General features: G+C 36.0%; 1 protein-coding gene across 1 annotated transcript in view; it reads right to left on the bottom strand.

Annotated features, from left to right (window-relative positions):
- Positions 1-26,086, bottom strand: part of MPDZ (multiple PDZ domain crumbs cell polarity complex component) — a 370,677-nt gene extending 344,591 nt beyond the window's left edge. Inside the window, exon 1 of the mRNA XM_074361559.1 lies at positions 25,825-26,086. The gene's annotated coding sequence lies outside the window, so the exon portion shown is untranslated. The remainder of the gene's footprint in view (positions 1-25,824) is intronic.
- Positions 26,087-26,363: the final 277 nt, after the last annotated feature.

Below are 26,363 nucleotides of genomic sequence, written 5' to 3'. Positions count from 1 at the left end.
ATAAACGTGTAGGACCTCTCCTAACCCTATCAGATCGGCTGGGCATTTAGTCTGTGTTTTTGCACATCCTGCCAAAATCAGCTTGGTCATTTACCTCTGTTTATTTTCCCTTCCCAGACATCAGGTATTGTCTGCATTCCAGCGCCCACACGAAAGTAATACCTCCCCAATTAAGGCTGCAGTGTCTCTGATGCTAAAGTTGGTGGACTTGAAGTCAGACCAACCAGAAGCACCCATCAAACAGCAGCATCTGATGTCTAAAGAGTTTTCAAGTTCCCCGAAGCAGCAATTCAAGTGACATTTGAAAGAAACAATCTCATGAGAAAGAGAAGAGGGATGGGGAGGAAAGAGGAGACAAGCAATAAGGGGGAGGGGAGAGGAGGCAAAACTATAAGGGAAGAAACCCAAAGAAGAGCTGACACCTTACCACACTTCTTTCCATCACGTATCTTAGGATTTTACCCTTTGAAGATCGGTATTAATCCACTTTTGGATCCAACTACAATATCCACATTAAAAAATTAATTTTAGGTTGGCTCTAGTCTCTGATATTTTGGCTATAGTTCATGATGCATCAGGCTCTGCCTGACTTAAGGAATGTGAGTGAGGCTCTTTTTCAGAATTGTCTCCTGAAAGCGGGATCCTCGTAATTTATCTCTCCTGCTCAGGGATATTCTTTGGCTCTTTGAGCCCAGGGTACATTTGTTTTGAGTCAAGTCGGTTTTCTTTTGTCTGTTTCTAGTGCATTTCTACAGTAGCTAACATCTTTTATGTAGCTGGAAATAGTTTTACCCATCAGGATTCATGAAAATGCTAAAACTACTATTCCTAGTAGCTAGAATTTCCTTTTAGTTCCTGATTGAAACCATGTTGAATTCTGAGTCCACATACTTTTTAAACAAGATATCCATCAAAGTAAAAACCTGAAATATGCCACAAATAACCTGGATGGTCTCTGTATGAATGAATGAGGTGACCTCTATCATTCTCATTTGAAAGTTGTTGCGGAAAAAAATAGAGAAAGATTATATGGTTTGAGGATCTACTAACCAACATCTATACTGATGACAGAAGGAGGAAATGTGATTAAATGAAGGCAAGAGAACTGTCTTATAATATTGAAAATATTAGTGATGAGGAGGTAATAAAATCCTGTGTCCAGATGATAATTATGGAATTTGCTTCTCCAGACATCTTTTGTGTTATGATAATAAAGATACATATAAAACTGTTAAAATGATTTAGAAATGATTCTGCTCTGAATAAGGCTAGAGATTTAATCAAGTCACTTACACTGTATATAAACACAACCAATATGGGCTAGAAACAAGTGGATGCTGCTGATGGTTTTCTATTTCCATGGAAAATTAATAGGCAGCAAGTAAAAGAAAAGATGAAAAAAAAATTTAAGCACTATATGCCCGCCTTGTGCTTGACAATCATCTTATTTAATCCTTACCCAGACATGCTGGGAGACGTAAAGTAACTGGTCCAAAATCACATAGCTAGCAAATGGTACAGCCTGGATTTTAGCTCAGCTCAGCCTGACTTCAGAGCCTCTGTTCTTTCTACCTTGATCTCTTGTCATTAGTTTTGTATTGAATCATTCAGTTCATTCCTCCTTGTTCTAGACAAATTATATAGGATTTGATCACCACCGTCCATGCAATTTCATATAATATGGTAGATACCAATTTGAAATCATTTTAGCATCGATAATTAAACAATACACCGGTTTTAAGATGATACCTCCATTCTGCATACGCACATATTATTTAAAATAATGTTCTTTTTTTTATCTTGACCAAGGCATACCTAATGACTGTTTCTTCCTACTGAGTTCTGACCCCCTGAATGTTCCTGCTCCCCTCTCCTGTGAGTGTGACAGCCAAATACCTACTTAAATGCTTTCTCTGGAAAGCAATGAACCATTCTCCTCTGGCCATAAAAGTTCTGTTAGCCATTGTTCAAGTTTGATTATTGCCAAATGAGTCTTTGGAAACACGTGGCCTAGATATTAGAATCTTTCATAATTTATCAGTATTATCAAGGAGTTGTGAAATCCCAAAGCAATATTAATGTTGAACCAACTGAAAATACAACATAGGCTATACCATCCCATGCTTTGGAAGTGGAGAAGTAGTTACAGCAAACCCGTAAGAACAGAGTATTACATTTCCAAAGGATAAGCAGTCACTGTTGAAAACGATGTATACTTGTGTGAGACGCCATATGAATATACAGGACAATGGCTTTCTTATGGCTGTGAAAGGTTAAGGCAAGGCACCAGCCAGACAGGTCTCCTATTTCTCAGATGCCTTTCAGGAAAGTTCTCTCTTACTACAGCCACAAAATCAAAAGTCAGAGTCAGAACAAACACTACAATTTATTATCACCATGATACTCCATCAAGAATCCCTTTAGGATACAATTTCTTGTGATTGCTGAATTTCTGAGTCAGAGATGGCCAGAATCAAATATATATACATATGTATATATATTTATGTATATATATTTACCATTTAATCCTTTTACATCTTAAAGAATCTTTATCAAAACTACAATGAGGTATCACCTCACACCAGTCAGAATGGCCATCATTCAATAATCCACAAATGACAAATGCTGGAGAGGCTGTGGAGAATATGGAACCCTCCTACACTGCTGGTGGGAATGCAGTTTGGTGCAGCCACTGTGGAAAACAGTATGGAGATTCCTCAAAAGACTAGGAATAGACTTACCATATGACCCAGGAATCCCGCTCCTGGGCATATATCCAGAAGGAACCCTACTTCAAAAAGACACCTGCACCCCAATGTTCATAGCAGCACTATTTACAATAGCCAAGACATGGAAACAGCCTAAATGTCCATCAACAGATGCCTGGATAAAGAAGATGTGGTATATTTATACAATGGAATACTATTCAGTCATAAAAACCGACAACATAATGCCATTTGCAGCAACTTGAATGTTGCTGGAGAATGTCATTCTAAGTGAAGTAAGCCAGAAAAATACCATATGAGATCTCTCATATGTGGAATCTAAAAACAAACAAACAAACAAAACATAAGTACAAAACAGAAATAGACTCAAAGACATAGAGTACAAACTTGTGGTTGCCAAGTGGGGGAGGGCGGGAAGGGACAGACTGGGATTTCAAAATGTAGAATAGATAAACAAGATTATACTGTATAGCACAGGGAAATACATACAAGATCTTGTGGTAGCTCACAGCAAAGAAAAAAAATGTGACAATGAATGTATGTATGTTCATGTATAACTGAAAAATTGTGCTCTACACTGGAATTTGACACAACATTGTAAAATGATTATAACTCAATAAAAATGTTAAAAAAATAAAAAAATAAAAGTTTCTTAAGAATTAAAAAAAAATCTTTAGACAAAAATTTGGGAAATATACATGTGAAATGTTGATGCTTATCTGTAGTGAGTAATCAGGTTAACCCTACTGGTAGACTAGATTGAGATAATTAAATAGGTGGATGTGTTACAGTGAGGAAACGAATCTATTATGATACACTATGTCACAATCCTATCTTTGCTACCCTCATTTTAAAATAAAAATAACATTTAACAAGTTCTGTACCACAAAGTTGAAAATAGAATGTTATAGAGTTGTCATTATTTCTTCTCTGGGAAGGACTGTGACTGATAAGATAACTGTTGCCTAAACTATTTTAGTATGTGGAATTGGCACAGATAAATTCTCTGCTCTATGTACTAATTACTGTAATTTGATCATTATAATGATTATAATTTCATATTCACTCTATATGAGATAGTCTTTTAACACTGCCTGTCATATCACAGTAAATTTGCTTGTAAGATTCTTTTGGGGGGAAACTATTATATCTTATCAACAATGTCTTTAGTACCGTAATTATGATACGACTTTGGGATTTTTGTAACTCCTTTTGTAAAGCCTATTTTCTAAATGAGAATGTTATATTTCTAAGACCTGTGTTGAGATACTGTTTTCAATGGCTGCAATTCTAATATTTTTATGAGAAAAAATATTGAAAACAACCTAAAATTCCATCAAGGAGGTACTTATTAAATTAATAATGGCATAGGTATGCAATAGAATATCAGATATTTTATGAAAAGAATGAGGAAACTCTCTATGTACTGGTTCAGAAAGACTTCCAGGGTATATTATGGAATGAAAACAGCAAATTGCAGAATAGCATATGCAGAATATTTTCTTTGTATAAAATAGAAGATACATTAAAAATCTACCCCTATTTTCTTGCATTTTCATAAAGAAAAGCTCTGGTAGAATAAAGAAGAAAATAGTAAGACTGGTTTCCTGAAGGTCAGGAGAGGGATATAGGTGGTAACTGAGTGAGTGGAAGATGGAGTTAAAGACAGACTTTCACTGTATTCCTTTCCTTAGAATCTCTGTTTATGACTCCTGGTGCCATGAAAAGTCTGGTATTCACACAGCCCAGGCCCAAGCTTTCTTTTATTTCTTTTGGATTTTGAGTCATACATACAAAAGCCTTTAGCTTTTGTCATTTGATCACTTACATAATTTTTTACAGTTAAATACTTAATCCATTCATAATTTATTATGTGCATACTATGAGAAATAATGGTTACCCAGTTGTCTCAACACTACTGAATGGATTATCACTTCCCTATTGACTGGAGATTCCATCCTGTTCACATATGAAGTTCCCTCAGTATTTTTAAACTTTCTATACCATTACTTTGGTTTGTCTAGGTATACACGCCACGTTTTAACTACTAAGACTATATGCTTCAAAACTAATAGGTCTGGTTTGCTCTTACTCTCTTTCAGAGGTTTTCTGGCTTTTTGATAGCTTTTTGAAACAGGTAATCATTAATAGGATCAAATTGCCTAATTGAAAAATGTTAGTGTTTTACTTATTGTGCTAAATTTTTCAATTAATTTAGGAGAACTGACAACCTTGTCATGTCGAGTCTTCCTCTCCCCAAATCTGATACATCCTTCTATTTATTCTTCTCTTTGGTATTTCAGTCATATGTTAATTTTCTTCATATAGGGTTGGCACATTTCTAATTAAGTTTATTCCTACATATTTTAAACTGTTGATTTTAAAAATTTACTCATTATTCACATATTCAAACTGATTGCTGGTTGTACATGTGAAAGCTATCACTTTTGGATTATTTTGTACCCATGTACCTCACTGATTCTCTTGTTTGTAGTAGCTTTCCAATTAGTTCTCTCATATTTTTCAGATGTATTATCATGTTGCCTGCAAGTAGTGATAATTCTGCTTTCTCTTTTCCATTTCATGTCTCTGATTTCCTTTTCTCAATCTAATTACCATGGTTAGTAATTCTGCAACAACTATCCCATGGAATGAACGTTGTAGCAACAAAATCTGGGTGGCAAATCCTAATCCATTTACACAACGCATTATTTTAAATAACTTCTGTCTATACCAACATGACCTATAAGTTAGAGATTTTTCTTGATGCACTATTTCTAAGAAATGAAAAATGATTTCACTTATCATTAAAACCATCTTCACTATATGAATCTGGAGCTGTACTTGAGGACCAGGTTACAAATGGTTATGATTCAGCTGAAGCATTTTAAGAAAAGATACATAGACAAAATAGCGATTTTAACGATTGGTTAATCCCTCTTTCCCCCAAGCCAGGTTTATTGGAAATTGAAGTGAAATGTATGGTTTACACCCCACTCCCCAACCCACTATGTTTAAATTAAACTCTCGTATTTGAACACATCCATGGTGGGTTTAAGAATGTTCTTTTTCTCTACGGTAGCAAGAGTGACTGGTGTGCTGTAAGAAGATTTTTATATTTACATCTTTATCTAAAACTTTAGTAGCCAATTCAGGGCTGAATTTCATTTCAATATGAAGCAAAAATATTTCACAACTAAATGGAATGAATATCAACCAAACTAACAGTTGAGTTTAGAGATTCTTCATTTGAGACGAGAAAAGTTAATCAATACTTATGAAAATCTGAGGCTGGAATTACTGGTTGCAAGACTGGACTTCCACAATCAATATTTACAAATGTTACTGACACAACCCTTTAGCATATTTGATAGATGAGGGAGCTCATTATGGAAGGAAAAGCACTTACATGAATAATAAAGGAAATGACTGAAGACTACCAAAGTTATACAGGACACTATATAGCATTGATACAGACAAATTAAACACAAAACACACACAAACATGTCAAGAGAACCCCTGTACAAGTTAGCAGTCCCTTGATTTACAGATAAAGTGTCCTCTCAGACTCCAGGGGCCACAAAATCCTATGTTCTGGTTTGAAGAGCTCTTAGCTTTTAATAACTGATTTACTTTGAATATCCTCAAGCTCATATCTGGACAAAAAAAGCAAGATTATTAAATCTGGCAGAAATCAAGAAAGCAAGATCAGAATACAATTTCCCAGTTGCGGGTTCTAACAAGCTAGTCCAATCCACTGTCTTTCGTAGACGGAGAAGAAAAAATGTTGCCATCTGGGAAAGCTGAGGAAAGCTGGCTTTTTATTCTCACTTCCACATTTATCCAAGCTATCACTAACTTACAGATCTCCAGGAAACAGGCAGACTAGAGCATCCACTGAATCATGAAAATCCACCAGCACAAGTCACTCTAGCTTATCAGGATGAGGGCTTCTTCCTCATTCTGTCTACCAACTTGGTAACACTAAAGCCATTCTCAATATTCGGGTTTACATTTTGACCTAGACTTCTGATGATGAATAGAGGGCGATTTCTACCAAGCGAAAATCTTATTTCTCTATCCTAGGCTTAAGGATAAAAAAAATCCTAAATGAGAGCCAAAAGACACATGAACTAGATTATACGTACTCAGATGAATTTGTAAATCAACTGACTGCTGATTTGTAAGGAGGTCCTCTTGAGCTGTGTGTGTGCCTGCGTGTGTGTGTGTGTTGTGTTTAACTTGTCTGTATCAATGCTACACAGTGCCAGGTTTTGTAAATTATCCAATATATAGTCATTACCTATTGAAAAGACTAAATACTGGCTCGGAGGCACTTGCTGAACTTTACTACAGTTCTTTTCATAATTAGATTTTTTTAGACTTAGCCCCACATGCAGCTACGTTCAGCGTGATGCAGCAGAGTCTAGCTGAGTTATGCTCTATGCTTTTCAATTAAACCAGAACTTTCACATGTGCATTTTGTTGTGCTCGCCCAACATTAAATAAATGGATAACACCTGAATAAATTCCGTGTCCCAGAGTACACCAGTTCTTGGAACTCATTTACCAGGGAGAGGTTTCTTGTTTTCATTTAATCAAGAGTTTTACTGAATTGAGGTAAAGCAATAGTTACTTCAGTACAACCTCTAAAAACAGGTAAGAGTAAATTACATAATAGTATTTATGACTGTTTGACCTATTTCTCAACCCATTTAAATCTGGAAAGATACGTAATAAATTTGAGTCTAGTTTACACACTTGGACTATTCATATATACAGGAGAGCTCTTTCATAAAGCTTCTTATCAGAGGAAATGTCTTAGAAAGGAAATGGAAAATTATGGGCATGAAGATAGAACATAAGATTTCAGCCTCCCATTTTACATTTATATCTCCTTATTTGTATTAAAAGACACAGCTACTGACAATGACACTGCACATGTGTATAATGTGTCAGGGAGACAGATACCCTCAGCAATTCCTGGAACACGAAGAACTCCGTGGCCTCTCCCTACTGTTGATGTCATTTTTCTAGTAGCTTCTTCTGGGTAAAGCTGAGTGACAATGACAATAAATGTGAAGTGTTTCATTTTGAAAGCTTTAACACTTGATTTTTATTAACTATCTGCTATGAGGCCTTGTGCAGAAAGGCATTCAGTGAATATTGGTTAAGGATGATCACTCGTTGCCAAATAAAATTAAATATTATATACAATGTAGATGCTGATAAATTGGATGAAGAAACTGAGTAAGTCTGTGAAAGATCTAGATCTTCAAACTGTAGTCCGTGAACTACGTGCCTTTCAGGGATTCCTGTTGAAAACAAAAACTCTTAGCCCATACTTAAGGTCCTCCGGTTAGGAGCCTGTGGGTCTGGGAATTTGAATGTTGAACAATTTCTTTGGTGATACTCCTGCACTCTAAACTTTGATGACCATTAACCATTAAATCTTGGATTCTTAAAAGAATACTTCTTTACCTAGACATTAATTTTCATTTAGACTACTAGAAATATAGTCTACAGAGAATATAGTAGATTCCAATAGTAGCTCCTGAATTCATTATCCACGTCGTCAAAATAATATGAACTTGGTATATGATATCTTAAGGTATGCCTGTAAAATGCCTAGAAACACAGCAGAACACGGAAATATTCCCAATGGCAAATATCTGGCTTCTGAAGAAGATCTGGGAGTTTTGACCATTAAAAAATTTTTTTAATCAGTAAGTTTAATGATAAGTGAACAAGGATGTTTTTAAGTCAATTTACTAATGGAAAAGATAGGAAGAAAAAAGTCAACAGCATAGTATAAAACTTTTTACTTCCTTACCATGAAGAGCAGGAGACTATGTGAGAGGCGTAGCCTGATAATTTTTAGAATTAAGTGCAACATAAAATGATGTCATAATGCTAATTTCCAAATAGAAAAGGCAAAGGCGGGAGACCCAGTAAGAAAGTCTGGCATGGAAGAAAGGCCCCCAGAATGAGGAAGGCAACTGATCACACCTGGAATTCAATGCACATCTGGGAGGAACTTACCCCCCACAAGGCATTCAAGACAGAAATCAGGGCTTATGAAAAATTAAAAGAAATTTGGAGGCTTTGTCTGAAAATGATGAGTTCTGACCTGAGTGTAGATGAGGGCTGAGGATACAGGCAGAGGATGAGAACGGTGATGTCAGGTCTAAGCTGATAGCTACACTCGAATGCTTAAAAGGACATTATAAGAAGAGGAGCTAACCCTATATGGGTTTGAAAATACAACATGAAGACCAAAAGTTAGAAGTAAAAAGGAACATGAAATGCGGAGAAAATTTCTTCAGAAAATTCAAGAAAGCCATTCTAGAGAGGAACAGGAGGACTGGGGGTTAACGGGTGGGGAACAACGACCGGGGACATTGTAGGACAGTGTTTCTCAGGCTTTAACAGGCCTGAACTTTAGAAGGGCTCCCAGAAGGGGTACGTTAAACTGCAGACTCAGGTTCGGGAGGCTTGGGTGAGATTTGAGTTTCCACATGTCTAACAAAGCTCCCAGGCGACGCCAGGGCTGCCGGCCCAAGCGAGACACTCTGACTAGCAAGGTTCTAAGGTAGTTTTCAAATCTAAGATTCCAGAATAGACTTACTTTATAGTTCTATCACTTCTGTGTGATCAGTGAAGTAGCTCCTTATCTTTTCTTTGTCTCACATGTCCTCCTCTGCAAATTGGAAATAATAAGGGTTTAGCCTTGTGGGAGTGTTTAGGGGAATTCAGTGAATTAATGCAGGTAAAGTATGCAAAAGAGAGCCTGACATATAATAAATATTCAATAAATGTCAGCTTTTATTTTCCCCTTCATTATTATAAAACTAAAAAGTTATAAAATACAGAGTGCTCTGGCTTTCTCTGATTTCCATCTTAGCTGATATAATTAGATTGTGTCTATTGTCTCAACTGAACAATGATGCCACAGAGTTTAGCTTGCTCGCTGCCAGACAGAACGCCAATTGCAGCCTAAAGTCACTACTAGGTTTTGCTAAATTCCAGAGGAAATGAAATCCGCAACGACTCCATTGTACAAATAATAGTAATGTTGAAGGAACACAGGAGTGAATTTCTAGAGACCTAGGTTTCAGTCCTGCCCCTGACTGGCCATGCAAATTAGCCTAAGCCTGACGATCCCACAGTGCGGATGAACTCGTGCTCTTTCTAGAGCTGACCCAGGCCTCCAGGACATCTTCCATGGACTGACGACTTAGCCACAGGCTTCCAGGAAACAGAGATTGTCATCATTCTTTGGACTTCATCATCTCAATCATCTCCTCTGACTTCTGGCTAATGCCCTACTTCTAAATATGAACAATTGTTGACACTTAAGCTGATACCAAAGTAAGGGGCTAGGAACTCTACCTAATGGGTGACCATGACTTAATGGAAATCTCTGACCTTTTAAATTTTTGGTACCCAATACAGAGCTAAACCTTACTCCCCAAATGCTTTACCTAATTAAGAAAAAAAAAAAAAAAAACCTAAACTTTTAAATGAACATTTAAAGTTCACTTAATATGTCACTTCCAAAAGCCAATTTTAATTTAAAAATAGTTTTAAAGGCAATCCATTAAATAAATAAGAACAAAGTAAATCATCAAATATTTATTGAACTCCTATCATGAGGTCAGCTCTGTGCTAAGTGTTATGGAGACTATAATAAAAAGTTTAAGACATAAGAATTTTACATAATAGCTAAGAGGATAGTACTTACGTCCATGGAAAGTTGGACACAATTCAACAGTGAGATGAGCAGAACTAGCTTTGGGTACCACACCCTGCACAGCACCTCCACCTCCTGTCTCTCTCCATCTCTTTCCCATTCACTGTCCTCTACTCAGCTTTCCCCTCTTGTTTACAACATTTCTGACTTACTATAAAAGTTATTTACATATTATATTTATTGTCTATTATTGTTTTCCTCTGTGAGGATGTAAGGATGAAATCCTTCACAAGGATGAAATTTTGGTCCCTTTTGCTTATTGATATATCTCAAGTCACTAGAAGAACACTTGGGACCACAGAAGTGCTCAAGAACTACATCTTGAATAAGGGAATAACTCATTAAAGAGATCAATCAAGATTAATCCTGTATTTCACAGTTCATAGACCTGGTTCCTAATATGCAGAAAGAAGTGAGCAGAAAATATTTTATAACTGGCTAGTTTATCTGAACTATATGTGCTCTCTATACTGCACAATTCCTATTGACATCTAAAAATAGGACTGACCTAAAGATGTAAAATAATGAGACAAATGATCATTTTTGCACTGCCATTCCAAAAGGAAATAAAATCTGCAATGATTTCATTATGCAAATAATAGTAACATGGAAGGAATGTAGGACAGGATTTTGAGAGTTCCAGTTCTGAGTCCCACCTCCAATTCGCCATGTAAACTAATAGTACCTCAACCTCAGAGTTCCAACATCTACAGTTGAAATGTGAAATTATATCTAAATGATAACTAATGATATTTCACTTTGACATCTCAATTTTTTGCACCAATTCCATTTGGCCACCCCATTCCTGTACCCCCTAATTCTATTAACAGTTCAAGTTGAATGAATTAGAAAAGACAGAGAAATGAACAAAACAGAAAGAGAGTAATGCCTGATAGGAAGCATTTGCTGTTATTATCATTACAACCAGGATGATAAATATAAATCAGGTAAAAAAAAAAAAAAGATTCCACTTATCAAGACTCAGATTCTGGCAGTTCTAACCTGGCTCTACTTCCTCTCTCTGCAAACAGAGAAACAAACACAAAATTTGAAAGGAAATTTAAAAGGCCCTCAAATGGCAAAAATAGTATCATTTATCCTCTAGACCCATTTGGTAACTTCAGAGTCTTACTCAGATTCTATTTACTTTATACATAATTCTTCTGGGCTTGAATCTGTTTTTCTCAACACAAAGAGATTAGAAGCATCGAATTTTAAAATGTTATTGCTGAAGCACATGTATTGTCTGAATAAATAAGTTAAAGCTGTTAGTTAAACCATCCTGCTTTCTAACACCATAAATTAGTTTTGCCTGCTTGTGAGATTTATACAAATAAAATCACACAATATGTATTAAAAAGTTGTTAGTTGAGTTAAGGACTTTCATCAGAGAGAAGCTATTGTAAACACATTCTTTTAGAATCATTATATTAAAGCAAATTATTAAAAAAAAGATTTTGCGACAATGATCCCGACTTATTAAGAGTAGATTAAATTACATTTATCACCTGGGGTAAGAAGGCAGGACAGAGTTATTGCTAGTGTGTTTCCATTAAAGATCGTTGACAGGTAAACAATTGTGTTTGAGGTATCTAGAAAGATGACTTCATATCAAACTTTTATTCCCAAGTGATGTTAGACAGTGAGGTAACACTGCCTTATCTCTAGCTGGATTTCTCTGGTAATTATTAATAAAGATAATTTTGGCACTTCTCTTGCATCAGCATGTTTTCTTTTTATACTCAGCATGCAGCGGGCAGTGTGGGGACCTGCAGTGTGGAGCACCTGTCTGGATCTTGATAATGCAGGAGTAGACGGATGAGTCAGAGTAAAAAGAAGTGGATTAGGAGGGAGGGTATACAGCTCAGTAGTAGAGCATGTGCTTAGTATCCACAAGGTCCCAGGTTCAATCCCCAGTACCTCCACTAAATCAATAAATCAAACTACCTCCTGTCAAAAAAAAAAAGTGAATAAAAATACCTAAAAAAAGAACATATCATTAAAAGAAAAAGAAGGAATGGATTACAGCATGGGCTTTAGAGAGGTCAGGAATGGATTCTAAGCTCATGCTTACTAGATGTGTGATGTTAGGCAAGCTACTTTGTATTTCTGTTACTCGGTTTCCACAGCTGTAAAATGGTGATCATGATACCTACGTCCAGAGATGTTATGAAGATTAAATGAAATATATATGCCAAGCACTTAAATGTAGAGCCTGAAATATGATGCTAGACAAATATTTGCTGGTGAATGAATAAACCGGGTTATCTGGGGCAGTCATTCATGAACTTCTGCTGTTTCATCTGTAAAATGGGAAAAAGGGTGCTTAACTTCATCGAGTTGTTAAAAAAATAAATAAAACTACACATAACATGTACTTACGTCCATGGACCATAAAGGATCCCCAGAGTCCAGTAAAAACCTAATAAATTGTATTCATTAGAAATATGTTTTAATAATTAGAAAACAAAAGCCAAGGTACACGGTATAATATGAGTTCAGAAAAGGGGCATCTTGGTGTGGGCGGGAGTCAGAAGGGACGTTTGCATCTAGAAGGTGCAGCCCTGAGTTATGACAGTTCTCTAACTCCACTGAAGCCTGATGGAGTCAGCCCCTCTCTCTCCTCTCCTAGCCCACTGTTCCCAGGTGCCCTGTGCCAAACTGAAATGCCACGTACTGGGAATCGGTTCCCTGCGAAATCTAAAAGGAGGCAAACACCACAGGCAAGGGCTGATGTGAGCTCCACCGGCGGCCTCTGTAGTCTCTTGGCGAAGGGCAGCAAGGCATGAAAGAATACCTTGCCTTAGTGGACACCAGCCCTGCAAAGGTATTCCTTTGCTTCCTCAGTATTCATCCGCTTCAGTTATGCAGTTTCACACTTGGTTCCTTGGTTTTGTTTTTGTCTTTGTTTTTTCCCAATTGAATATATAAATATATCTTCATTTAGGAGCTGGAGACTTTGAATTTGCTTTTTCCCTGAAATTGAAAATAGCTTTTTTTCCCCTGATTATAAAAGCGGCACAAGCTCGTGATAATTAAATCTATCAATTAGAGAAAGTTTGAGAAATGGGTATAAAGAGTTTTGGGAAATTTCTCCATATCAGAATTTCTCTTTTTAAACCCATTTTTAAAATTTTTATTTGTTTTTTCATTTTTATTTATTTATTTATTTTTTTGGTGTGGAGGGGGTAATTTGGTTTATTTATTTATTTATTTATTTTAATGGAGGCACTGGCGATTGAACCCAGAACCCTATGCATGCTAAACACACACTCTACCTCTGTGCTATATTCTTCCCACCGCTGAATTTTTTCTTTTTTTAAAAATAGACTTAATTTTTTTAGAGCAGTTTCAGGTTTACAGCAGAATTGAGCAGAAAATACAGAGTTCCCACATAGCCCTCCCCACCCACACGTATATACTCCCCTGCCCTCAACAACCCTCATCAGTGTGGCATTGGTACAATCTATGTGAGGCAGGAAGCCCCATAAAAGGACCGGCAGGACCCCTAGGCAGGGCTGCTGCTGTCTTCACAGCACCGTCAGGTTCCCTGGCGGGGAAGCTCTATCTCACTTTTTGCCTCTAAAGTGGCTAACTTACACCTAGAATTCTATTGGGTCTCTGAGCTCACTTCTGATTGGTTGTTTCCTTCACTCCTGATTGGTTATTACTCTCACTTCTGATTGGCTATTACTCTCACTTCTGATTGGTCCACTTCCCTAACTTCTGATTGGTCTGTTTGTAGTATTTTATTTGCATGGAGCTCACTCCTGATTGGTTTACTTCTACAAAGCTTGGTCCTGGTTGGTCAACTTCTGTTGTACTTTATTTGCATATGATGTTGCAAAGTATAAAACTGGCAGCCTGGGAAAGGCCTGTGTAAACCACAGATGGGGTCCAGAGTTTGAAGTGTTAACTCCTCTGGGCCCGCTGGCTTAATAAACCTGAGTTCTCCAACTTTCCAAGTGCTGCTTGGTCTCTCGCCTGGATCCAAGCTGCTGTCACAACTGAGCTGTAACACGGAGCTGTAACATGTTTTTCCGCAACAGATGAACCAACATGGGCAAGTTATTATCAACTGAAGTCCATGGTTCACTCTTGATGTTGTACATTCTATGGGCTTTGACAAATGCATAATGACATGTAGCCATCACTACAGTATCACAGAGAATAATTACATTTGCTAAAAATCGCTTGCGCTCCATCTATTCATTCCTTCCTCCTTCCCTCTCCCCAAACCCCTGGAATTTTCTTAAAGGGAAGTAGCAGAGGCCCTGCCTTCATACAGAAATTACTGAGAACTAAATTCGATCCCCTCGACCAGCCAATATAATCCATCTAAAATACAAGTCTGGACATGTCATTTCTCTGATTAAACTGTTTTTTGTTTTTTGTTTTAATTTTTATTTTTTGGTATTCTATTGCCTTTGCAAGAATATCCTTAATCCTGAGAACAATGTATGTTACTCTTCATGATCTGGTTCTCGCTGCTCAGTTGGTTACTTTCCACCACCCTCCCTCTGCCATGGACTCTATGCTCTGGCCACAGAGTATTATTTTAAATTCCTCAAACGTACAAATCAACTTTAAAGCCTCATCACTTCTGAATTTTGTCTGATGGAGAACTAAGCTAACAAGAGCCCCTCTCTCCACAAACTCATAGAAATGCTGCAGAGAATGTAACTACAAGCAGTTTGAATGCACCTGGGTTCTAAAAATCAAGACAAAATTTCCAGGTCTCAGAACTTGAGAAGAATTTCAAGTCACAATTGTAAAGTCCCTGAAGCCTTGGTGGCTTAAGGCGAAAGTGGGCATGGATAGAGGCCCTAACAATCAGGTAATGAGCGCTAATTATCCACAATGGAGCTGGAGATGCAACCCTGAAAACTCAAAAAAGAAAAATGGAGTAAAAATGGAAAATGGAGAAAACAGAGAAAAATTAAGTAGAAGTACTTTCATCTAAGGCAATGTAAGAAAAAAGAAATTAAAAAATAAACACATGGGCCAAATAGAAAACAAATAACAAGGTAAATTTAAACCAAGTTAGATCAGTAATTCCATTAAGTGTAAAGGAGCTAAACAGACCAATTAAAAGATAACGGTTATAAGACTGTACTAAAAAGAGAAACTTAAGTCCTGTTTAAGTGATCTTTTAAGTAGAAGGTCACAGAGAGAGGAACAGAAAATGCTATACCATACTAGTTCTAACCTAAAGAAAGTTGATGTGATCACATTAAAATCAGATGAAGTGGGCTCTTTTTTATTCTTTTATTAAACTATAAAATACATATAGTAAAATTCACTTTTTTTTTTTTTTTTTTACTGCACTAGTCTGTGGGTTTTGACAAACACACACAGGTCTCTAACCACAACCACAATCAAGATAGCTCACTGTTCCAGCATCCTCCTCTCTTCCCAAGTAAGTCACTGACCAATCCCTTTGCACTCAACTCTTTTCCAGCAGTCCACGGAAATTACTGATCTGTTTTATGTCCGTATAACTTTGCCTTTTCCACAATGTAATATAAATGGAATAGCACAGGATGGAGACTTTGAGTCTGACTTCTTTCAGTTACCATAAAGCATTTTAAGATCCATCCACACTGTTATGTTTATTACTTATTCATTTCTTTTTATTCTGGTAGTATTCAGTTATATAGATGTACCAGTTTGTTTAACCAGTCCCTAGTTCAAACATTTGGGTTGTTTCCCGTTTTGTACAATTACAAATAAAGCTATTATAAACATTCGCATATAAGTTTTTGTCTGAACATAAGGTTTCATTTCACTTGAGTAAATAGCTAGGAATGGGGTTGCAGGGTTGCCTGATAAGTGTATTTTTAACTTTGTAAGAAATTGCCAAATGTTTTTTTAAAGTGTCTGAACTATGTTGCATTCCACCAGCAATGTGTGAAAGTTCCAGTTGCTCTGCATCCGTGTCAGCAGTTGCTATGGTAAGTATTTTTTAAAACCTTCTCCATCCATCCAAGTAGATGTGTAGTCAGAGCTCACTGTGGCTCTAATTTGCATTCTCTTGATGAATAACTTGCTTAATCTTTTGGTGCTTCTTTTTCCATTCGAATCTTTGTTTTGTTCAAAGGTCTGGCCCATTGTTTGAGGTTTGGATTTTTTTCTTGTTATTGAGAGTTGAAGGTTCTTTACATATTTTAGATGCAAGACCTTTGTGAGATATAGTATTTCCAAATACTTTCTCCCAATTTGAGACTTCACTTTTCCATTCTCTTAATATATAAATCAAATTTATTCATGTTTCTTTTATAGACCATGCTTTTGTTGTTGTGTTTAGAAATCACCACCAGCCCCAAATAGCAAGGATTATTTTCTTGTTTTTTCTGTTTTATAGTTTTAGATATTACATAAAGGCATATGATTTATTTTTGCTAGTTTTTGTGTGGATGTGAGATATGGACCAAGGTATATATATATGTGTGTGTGTGTGTGTATTATATGTGAGTATTTGTTTCAGCAACTTTTTTGTGAAAATACTTTTCTTTCTCTGTTGAACTTCCTTTGCCCATTCAATGAACATCAGCTGTCCATATCTTTGTGGGTCCATTTCTTGACTCCACTGATCTCTATATCTAGAGACACAGATATTCTTTAGTAGAACACTGTCTTGATCTTTGTAACTGTAGAGTAAAATCATGTACAGTGACATTAGTTGTAATACAAAACAAAGGGAGACCTATAGCTGATTTATGAATTGAAAGAATTCATACTGCAGAAATTGTCATTTTTTTCCACATTGGTTTTTTTATGCATATTAAAATACCAATAATATTTTCCTTCCATTGATATTTTATCTTCTGAAGGATGATAAATAGCTTCCGAAATGTTTATGTGAAATTAAAAGGCCAAGAACAATCTAGACAACTGAGGAAGAAGATATTAGGGACCTGCCCACTCATTTATCAAATTTATTACAAAGCTACAGTAATTAATACAGTATATCGCTCACACTGGGATAGACAAATAGACCAATGAAACAGAGTAGACAGAAATCACCAGAAATAGACACAAGCATAAAGACACTTAACATGACACATGATATTGCAGATAATTGGGAAAAAGGTTTTTCATAAAAAACTTAGGACAATTGGCTATTATATGTAAAAAGGAATTTGGACCCCTATTTAGACAATATATAAAAATCAACTGCAGGTTATACAAACATTTTAATGCAAATACAAAATATTAAATCTGCTATTGCATAGAATATCTTTAAAAACTTGGGGCAGGAAAATTTTTCTTAAGCGAGTCTGAAAAATGCATAAACCAAAGGAAAGGATGGATAATTTCGATGACACCAAGATTCAGAACAGTTCACCAAATGTTATAGGAAGACTTAAAATGCAAGCTACAGCAAAGTAATTCAATATTTCTATACATTTCAGAAAGGTCACCAGGGTAAGTCTAGTTACCATCTGTCATGATACAAAGATATCACATAATTATTGACTATATTCCCCACAGTGTACACTTCATATCTGTGATTCATTTGTTCTGCAGCTGTAAGTTTGTGACTTATTTCTTTCTTTTCTGTTTCTCTCCTTTCCCTGACCCCCTTCCTCTCTGGAAACCACCTGCTTATTCTCTGTATCTATGACTCTGATTTTGTTTAGTTATGTTTGTTCATTTGTTTTGTTTTTTAGACTCCACATATCAGTCATACAGTGATTGTCTTTCTCAGTCTGACTTATTTCACCTAGCATAATACCCCCTAGGTCCATACATCTTGTTGCAAATGGCAAGATTTTATTCTTTTTTATGGCTGAGTGATATTCCACTATATGTATGTCTGTATGTATGTGTATGTGTGTGTGTGTGTGTGTGTGTGTATATATATATATATATATATATATATATATATGCCACATCTTCTTTATCCATTCGTCTATTAATGGGCACTTAGGTTGCTTCCATATCTTAGCTACTGTAAATAATGCTGCAATGAACATAGGGCTGCATGTATCTTTTCTAATAAGTGTTTTATTTTCTTTGGATAAATACTCCAGGGTGTAACTGCTGGATTGTATGGTAGTTCCATTTTTAAATTTTTGAGAAACCTCTATACCATTTTCCATAGTGGCTACACCAAATTACATTCCCACCCACAGTGCATGAGGGTGCCCTTTTCTTCATATCCTCGCCAATACTTGTTATTTGTTGTCTTGTTGATAACAGCCATTTTGAGAGGTGTGAGGTAATATCTCACTGGGGTTTTAGTTTGCATTTCCCTGATGATTGGTGATGTTGAGCATCTTTTCATGTACCTGTTGGCCATCTGTAAGTCTTCTTTGGAAAATGTTCTATTCAGATCCTCTGCCATTTTTAAATCCAGCTGTTTTGTTTTTCTAATGTTGAGTTATATGACTTCTTTACATATTTTGGATATTAACCCCTTATCAGATATATTGTTTGCAGATATCTTCTCCCTGTCAGCAGCAGCCTTTTTGTTTTGTTGATAGTTTCCTTTGCAGTGCAAAAGCTTTTTCATTTGTCATAGTCCCATTTGTTTATTTTTGCTTTTGCTTCTCTTGCCTGAGAAAATATATACAAAAAAAAAAAAAATAGTTGCTATGACCAATGTCAAAGAACATACTGCCTATGTTTTCTTCTAGGAGTTTTATGGTTTCAGGTCTTATATTTAAGTCTTTAATCCATTTTGAATTTACTTTTTGGCATAGTGTGGAAAGTAGTCCATTGTGATTCTTTTCAATGGCGATGTCCAGTTATCTGAACATCATTTATTAAGAAGGCTGTCTTTTCCCTACTGTATATTCTTGTCTCCTTTGTCATAGTGTCAAGTAGATCAATTACACTTCAAAATAAAGAAACAAAGAAACTCATAGAATAATAGATCACATTTGTGGTTACCAGAGGTGAGGGTTGGGGGAAGGGGAATTGGTTGAAGGCAATCAGAAGGTATAAACTTCCAGTTATAGGATAACTAAGTACTAGGGATATAATGTATAACATGATAAATATAATGAACACTGCTCTATGTTGTATATGAAAGTTGTTGAGAGCAAATCCCAAGAGTTCCCATCACGAGGAAAACATTTTTTCCATTTCTTTAATTGTGTATCTACATGAGATGATGGATGCTCACTAAGCTTATTGTGCTAATCATTTCATGACTTATGTCAGTCAAATCATTATGGTGTATACTTTAAACTTTATAATGCTGTATGTCAATTACATCACAATGAAACTGGAAGAAAACAATGCAAGCACCAAACATGGGTAAGGTATTTGCAAAATATATAACTGACAAAACACTTATGTTTAGCATACTTAAATAAAGCCCAGCCCTCAGGAGAATAATGAATGAACCACTTCGACATACATTTCACAGAAAACATGAATGTCCAATAAACATATGAAAAGTTGCTCATCCTCAGGGAAGGATAAATTAAGACCACAAATGTGTTATCTTTTTATACTCACTAGTAAGGCAACACTGAAAGTCACAAATGTGGCTAATCATGGATGAAGATGTGGTTCAAAGAGAATTCTCACACTTTACTGTCTAAGCACTGGCACAATCATTTTTGGAGACATTGGCATTTTCTAGCAAAGTTGAAGATCCATGTGGCCCGAGACCCAACAATTCAGACCTAGGTATACACCCTAAAGAATTATTGCAAATTTGCATCAGAATACAGAACTCACTAAAGTATTATTCCTAACAGCAGATAACTGGAAACAACTTGAGTTCCCATCAACAGTGGATTACCTAAATAAATTATAGTGCATTCACACAACAGAATATCATACAAAGATGAAAATGAATGAAAGACAGCACTACATAGCCACATGTCTGAATCTCAAAGTCTTAATACTGAGCCAAAAATAAGATTACTTAAGAATACTGTTAGTGTGATTCCATTTATATCAAGCTTTGGAATAAGCAGGACTGAACAATTATGCTTTTAAAGAAATACACATATGATACATACATAAAGGAAATTCAGGCAGTGATTATCATACATGTAATCATTGTACTTATTTTATTGGGTTGGGGAGATAATATAAGTGGAAAAGAGGATACAAGGGCTTTAAAAATACTGTCACTATTCTATTTTTTAACCTGGTTAATATTTACATATTTTCTTATAAAGACTGTATATTTGTGTACCTCTGTTTACCATTAAAAAATTAGGAAGAAAAAGAGTATGACCAAAATTTGACACTCAGTTATGATGTAGCAAAAATAATCTCCTGCCAATATCATACTTAATGGAGAAAAATGTGGTGTGCCATTCTTTTTAAAGTAAATCAGACAATTATGCCCATCAAAAAGACTTTGTATTCAGCATTGTTTCAAAGGTCCTAGCCTAATCAGTAGAAGAGAAAAATCAAAATGAATAAATATTCACAGCTTTAATAAGAAATAATAAAAACAAATTATCATTATCTGAAGGTGATATGACTATTTTCATAGAAAATCCAAGATAGTCTACTAACAAGTTATTAGACCTAATAAGAAAATTCTGCATGGTTTCTGGATATAAGGTCAATATAAAAATAATATTTAATACACCACTGATAATTTAAAATAAATTATTTTAAATGTAGTTAGATATTCCATTCAAAAGAGCAGCAAATAACAGCACCCAAATTAATAAAATATCTGGGAATAAATCTAACCAAGGAGGTGAAAGAATTATACACAGAAAACTATAAACCATTGATGAAGGAAATTAAAGAAGACTTTAAAAAATGGAAAGATATTCCATGCTCTTGGATTGGAAGAATCAATATTGTTAAAATGGTCACACTGCCCAAGGCAATCTACAGATTTAATGCAATCCCTATTCAATTACCCAGGACATATTTCACAGAACTAGAAAAAATCATAATAAAATTTATATGGAACCATCAAAGACCTAGAATTGCCAAAGCATTACTGAAGAGAAAGAAAGAGGCTGGAGGAATAACTCTCCCAGACTTCAGACAATACTATAGAGCTACAGTCATCAAGACAGCATGGTATTGGTACCAAAACAGACATATAGACCAACGGAACAGAATAGAGAGCCCAGAAATGAACCGACAAACTTTTGGTCAACTAATCTTGGACAAAGGAGGCAAGAATATACAATGGAATAAAGACAGTCTCTTTAGCAAATGGTGTTGGGAAAACTGGACAGCAGCATGTAAAACAATGAAGCTAGAACACTCCCTTACACCATATACAAAAATCAACTCAAAATGGATTAAAGACTTAAACATAAGACAAGATACAATAAACCTCCTAGAGGAAAACATAGGCAAAACATTATCTGACATACATTTCAAAAATTTTCTCCTAGAAGAAATAAAAGCAAGAATAAACAAATGGGACCTAATGAAACTTACAAGCTTCTGCACAGCAAAGGAAACCAGAAGTAAAACAAGAAGAAAACCTATGGAATGGGAGAAAATTTTTGCAAATGAAACCGACAAAGGCTTGATCTCCAGAATATATAAGCAGCTCATACGACTCAATAAGAAAAAAATAAACAACCCAATCCAAAAATGGGCAGAAGACCTAAACAAGCCATTCTCCAAGGAAGACATACAAATGATCAAAAAGCACATGAAAAAATGCTCAATATCACTAATTATCAGAGAAATGCAAATCAAAACTACAATGAGGTATCACCTCACACCAGTCAGAATGGCCGTCATTCAAAAATCCACAAATGACAAATGCTGGAGAGGCTGTGGAGAAAGGGGAACCCTCCTACACTGCTGGTGGGAATGCAGTTTGGTGCAGCCACTATGGAAAACAGTGTGGAGATTCCTCAAAAGACTAGAAATAGACTTACCACAGGACCCAGGAATCCTACTCCTGGGCTTGTATCCAGAAGGAAATCTACTTCAGGATGACACCTGCACCCAATGTTCATAGCAGCACTATTTACAATAGCCAAAACATGGAAACAGCCTAAATGTCCATCAACAGGTGACTGGATAAAGAAGAGGTGGTATATTTATACAATGGAATACTACTCAGCCATAAAAACCGACAACATAATGCCATTTGCAGCAACATGGATGCTCCTGGAGAATGTCATTCTAAGTGAAGTAAGCCAGAAAGAGAAAGAAAAATACCATATGAGATCGCTCATATGTGGAATCTAAAAAACAAAAACAAACAAACAAACAAAAACAAAGCATAAATATAGGACAGAAATAGACTCACAGACAGAGAATACAGACTTGTGGTTACCAGGGGGGTGGAGGGTGGGAAGGGATAGACTGGGATTTCAAAATTGTAGAATAGATAAACAAGATTACACTGTATAGCACAGGGAAATATACACAAAATGTTATGATAACTCACAGAGAAAAAAATGTGACAATGAGTGTGTATATGTCCATGTATGACTGAAAAATTGTGCTGAACACTGGAATTTGACACAACATTGTAAAATGATTATAAATCAATAAAAAATGTTAAAAAAAAAAAGAAAGAAAAAGAGCAGCAAATATAAGAAAACATTTGTAAGTGCTTCTAGTTGGCAAATTTTAAATTTTGTGGGAGGATCCAAAATAAAACTAAAATAAATAGACAGTGTTTTCATGAATAGAAAGACATGCATGTTAAAGATAAGTTCAGTTTTCTTATTTTGACAGCATTTTCATAGAAAATTGATGCTGGAGTTAAAATTCCTATGAAAAATTAAAAAATCAGAGGAATCCAAACAACTTGGAAGAAGACTTAGAAGGGGAAATTTTCTCTAATGATTTAGAGATTTAGTCTGACTTGCCCCCTTACCTAGTGTCACCTTCTTTAAGATTCTGTGGATGTGTCTTCTATTCTGTGAATCCTTTCCAGACTGGGGCAGTTTCCGTCCCCTGTAATTCCACTGCATTCTGTACTTAATTCTATCACAGCATTTATCATAACCACACTGAGATCTGTGTTTACTCCTTTATTTCCTTCACTGGGCTATGAGCTGACCATGTGGCTCATCCTTCCTGTACCCAGAGTGCCATATCGCACCCGGTTCACAGGAGTCAGTGAGTAAATCCCAGCTCCTTGCTCTCTCATGTTGCCATTGTCATTCCTTGCTAGGATGAGCTTATTGTTTTCATTAAGTTCTTACCTTGTCCCCAGGCTTTGGCAGAGGACTTTATGGTTTGGTCGCTGTCCATACTCAACTAACTGGGGCTCAACTATAAAGTCATTTCCTTTTTTTTGTTTTTCCATATTGTCAGATCCTTTATTTCATTACATAAAATACAATGACATTGTTATTCCCATCAATCCAGTTAAAATGGACAAGGGCCGAACTATTTCCAGGAGCACCGAAGAGACTAAATGTAAGAGTTCTGGATTAACCTCATCATGACTTCTGAGACAGTTCAATGAAAAATATGAAGTTGAGATACAGAGTTTATTGGAAGTGGAGGAACATACTTAGGAGACTATTCAAGAAAATCTTAGCTCATAGTCTCTTAAATAAACTTAAATAGAAATATTCTATATTTGCGTACAAGCAGTCCTAAGGTAGCTGTTTACATTTAGTCAAGAGTTATGTAATCTTTTGACTTCAATTTTAGTCACCTCTTTCATTAAAGAAATAATTCTGAATATCGTCATTTCCGTTTGGAATCTTACCAGGTGAAAAGATAATGCTGTGTATCTTGGCTGGTGGAAAACTTGGGTGTTGGCTTTGCAATTTATACATCCTGTTTGTATTGTCCCGCACATGAGCAGATTTCCTATTTGCTTATAGGAAAGCCCCTTCCACTCCTAAACCCCTCCTTGTGTTTCTTACACAATTACTGCTTACCTATTTAAAAATTCAATTCATGCCACAGCCAACAGATTTCCTATTTTGGTGATGTTCTTTGGAGGATGCCATTTCAGTAACACAATCAGCTACTAATTTGAACAGAAAAAGGAAAAGCTATTTCCATAAATGAAAGTATTGCAGGCATAAGGTAGTTGTGGCAACTTTCTATCTGAGAAATCCATTTCGGTGAAAAGAGAAAGATGAAAAGTTTTGACAAAGACAGCCTCAGTGAAATGAAAAGGCCTTGCTATTTGAAATGAAGGCATGGATCGTCAAAGTGTGCGGTCAAAGGAGTGAAAATGCATACTCTCATACTTGACCAAGATCAGTGTAGATGAATTCTGTGCTGATGTAAACGGTAGTTGCAATTTGGAGAAAATATGAATGATACAACAGGAATGGGTCTTCTCCCCAACAAACAGGAGAAAGGAAGGCTCTGCCCCACAGGAGAGCCCAGGGGAAGACCATCACTGGAGAAATGTTTAGTCCTTTTGTCTTGTGGGAGGACTCATGCTCTTGCCTCATACTGTTTTACAGAAGAATGTGGACATTTAGAGATTTCTTTAGCTTTTCAGAAAGAATGTGCGTTACATCGAAAAGATAATTCAATGAGAATATCTTCCATACAAATTACAATAATTAGCTGAGGGTTATAGGAGATTAAAAATACAAGAACTAGAAAAAACAGTCATACTTTCATATATAAAATTCCATTACTCTTCAGTTTTTCTAAAAGTCTGCATGAGGTATGTGATGAACATGAATGCATAAAAGATTAATTGCAATCTATTTTCTCTGTTTCTCCTCAACAGACAAAAATTCTTCCTGTAACTTACCAAAAGAATATCAAACTTTCAAAAGAGTATTTAAAAAAAACCAAAACTTTGTCGTGGCAAACTGAATAAATGCTTGAGTTTTTTTCATTCCCTTTTTTATTTTTGGTATTGTTCATGAAAAATCAGGGGCAAAGTAGACAAAGGACTTAGAAATGTGCTCTTGCCAAACATGAAACTTCTGTAAAAGGATTTAAAAGAAAACCCAAACAAAAGAGTGGGTGTATTCGCCAAGGAAAGTGCAACCGTTCTGATACATCTGCAGCAGGACGTGCGTGCTTTCCATGGGAAGGTGGCAATAGGTGGACTATTTCTCTTCTCTCTCCCTTTCACAGAATTTCAACAGCAGATTCGTATTTTTGGACGATGTTCAAAATGTACAGAATTAAAAGACTGATGATATCAGTCCCTTCATCTACAGATTCATTTCATAAGCCTTGCCTGAATTAGTAATTTTGGAAATGGACTTTTGCTGACCTGTTAACTGTTTCTGCTCATCAGTTGAGTTTACAGCAAATGTACGAATAGTCTGTTTTTCTTAGGAGCAGAACATTCTACATTTCTTTCAGAGGTTAATCTTATTCCTGTTTTAGACCTCTTGATGCTTAAGGGTTTTAAATCATACTCCAAATCCCATGAAATACACATCCGTTTAGATCTTTCTTCAATCCTGAATAAAGGGCCATATTATTTCCTACCAGTTTGTCCTCCAAGGCGTGGAGTTCCTCCGCTGTACTTGGCACACAGATCAACCACCAGGAAGAAGAGGCTGTAGGTCGGTCCTCCACAGCTGACAGTGGTGCTCTCTTGTTTATTGGTTTATTTTTCACCATACTCCTCCCCACTTCCTTGAAGTCTCCTTAGAACTTTGTTTTTCTAATTTTCTTACATGCTATGCAGACTACATCAGTCTGAAGAAGTCACTGTGCAACTGTTAAAAAAAAACAAAAAAAAAAAACCTACTCTGCCCTGTTCACATTGGCTTTTAAAAAGGTTTTTGACCTCTTAAAAAAAAAAACTTGACCTAATTCGAATTGTAAAGAACAGAGTCTGGCTTAGGTTGGTGAATAAATCATTTTAGTATAAATGGGGCACCGATGATGGGGTTATGCATGAGCGAGACTTGCGGCTTCTCGTGTTCTCCTTACTTTCCTGCTCTAGCCACGGAAGTAACATTGAGTCTTAGGGTTTCTCTCAGGGTGTGATACAAGGACTTTGAGTCCTTTGCCTGAGAAGG

Source organism: Camelus bactrianus, chromosome 4 (assembly GCF_048773025.1).
Source record: "Camelus bactrianus isolate YW-2024 breed Bactrian camel chromosome 4, ASM4877302v1, whole genome shotgun sequence".
Lineage (NCBI taxonomy): Eukaryota > Metazoa > Chordata > Mammalia > Artiodactyla > Camelidae > Camelus > Camelus bactrianus.
This window is presented reverse-complemented; position numbering and strand designations above follow the sequence as displayed.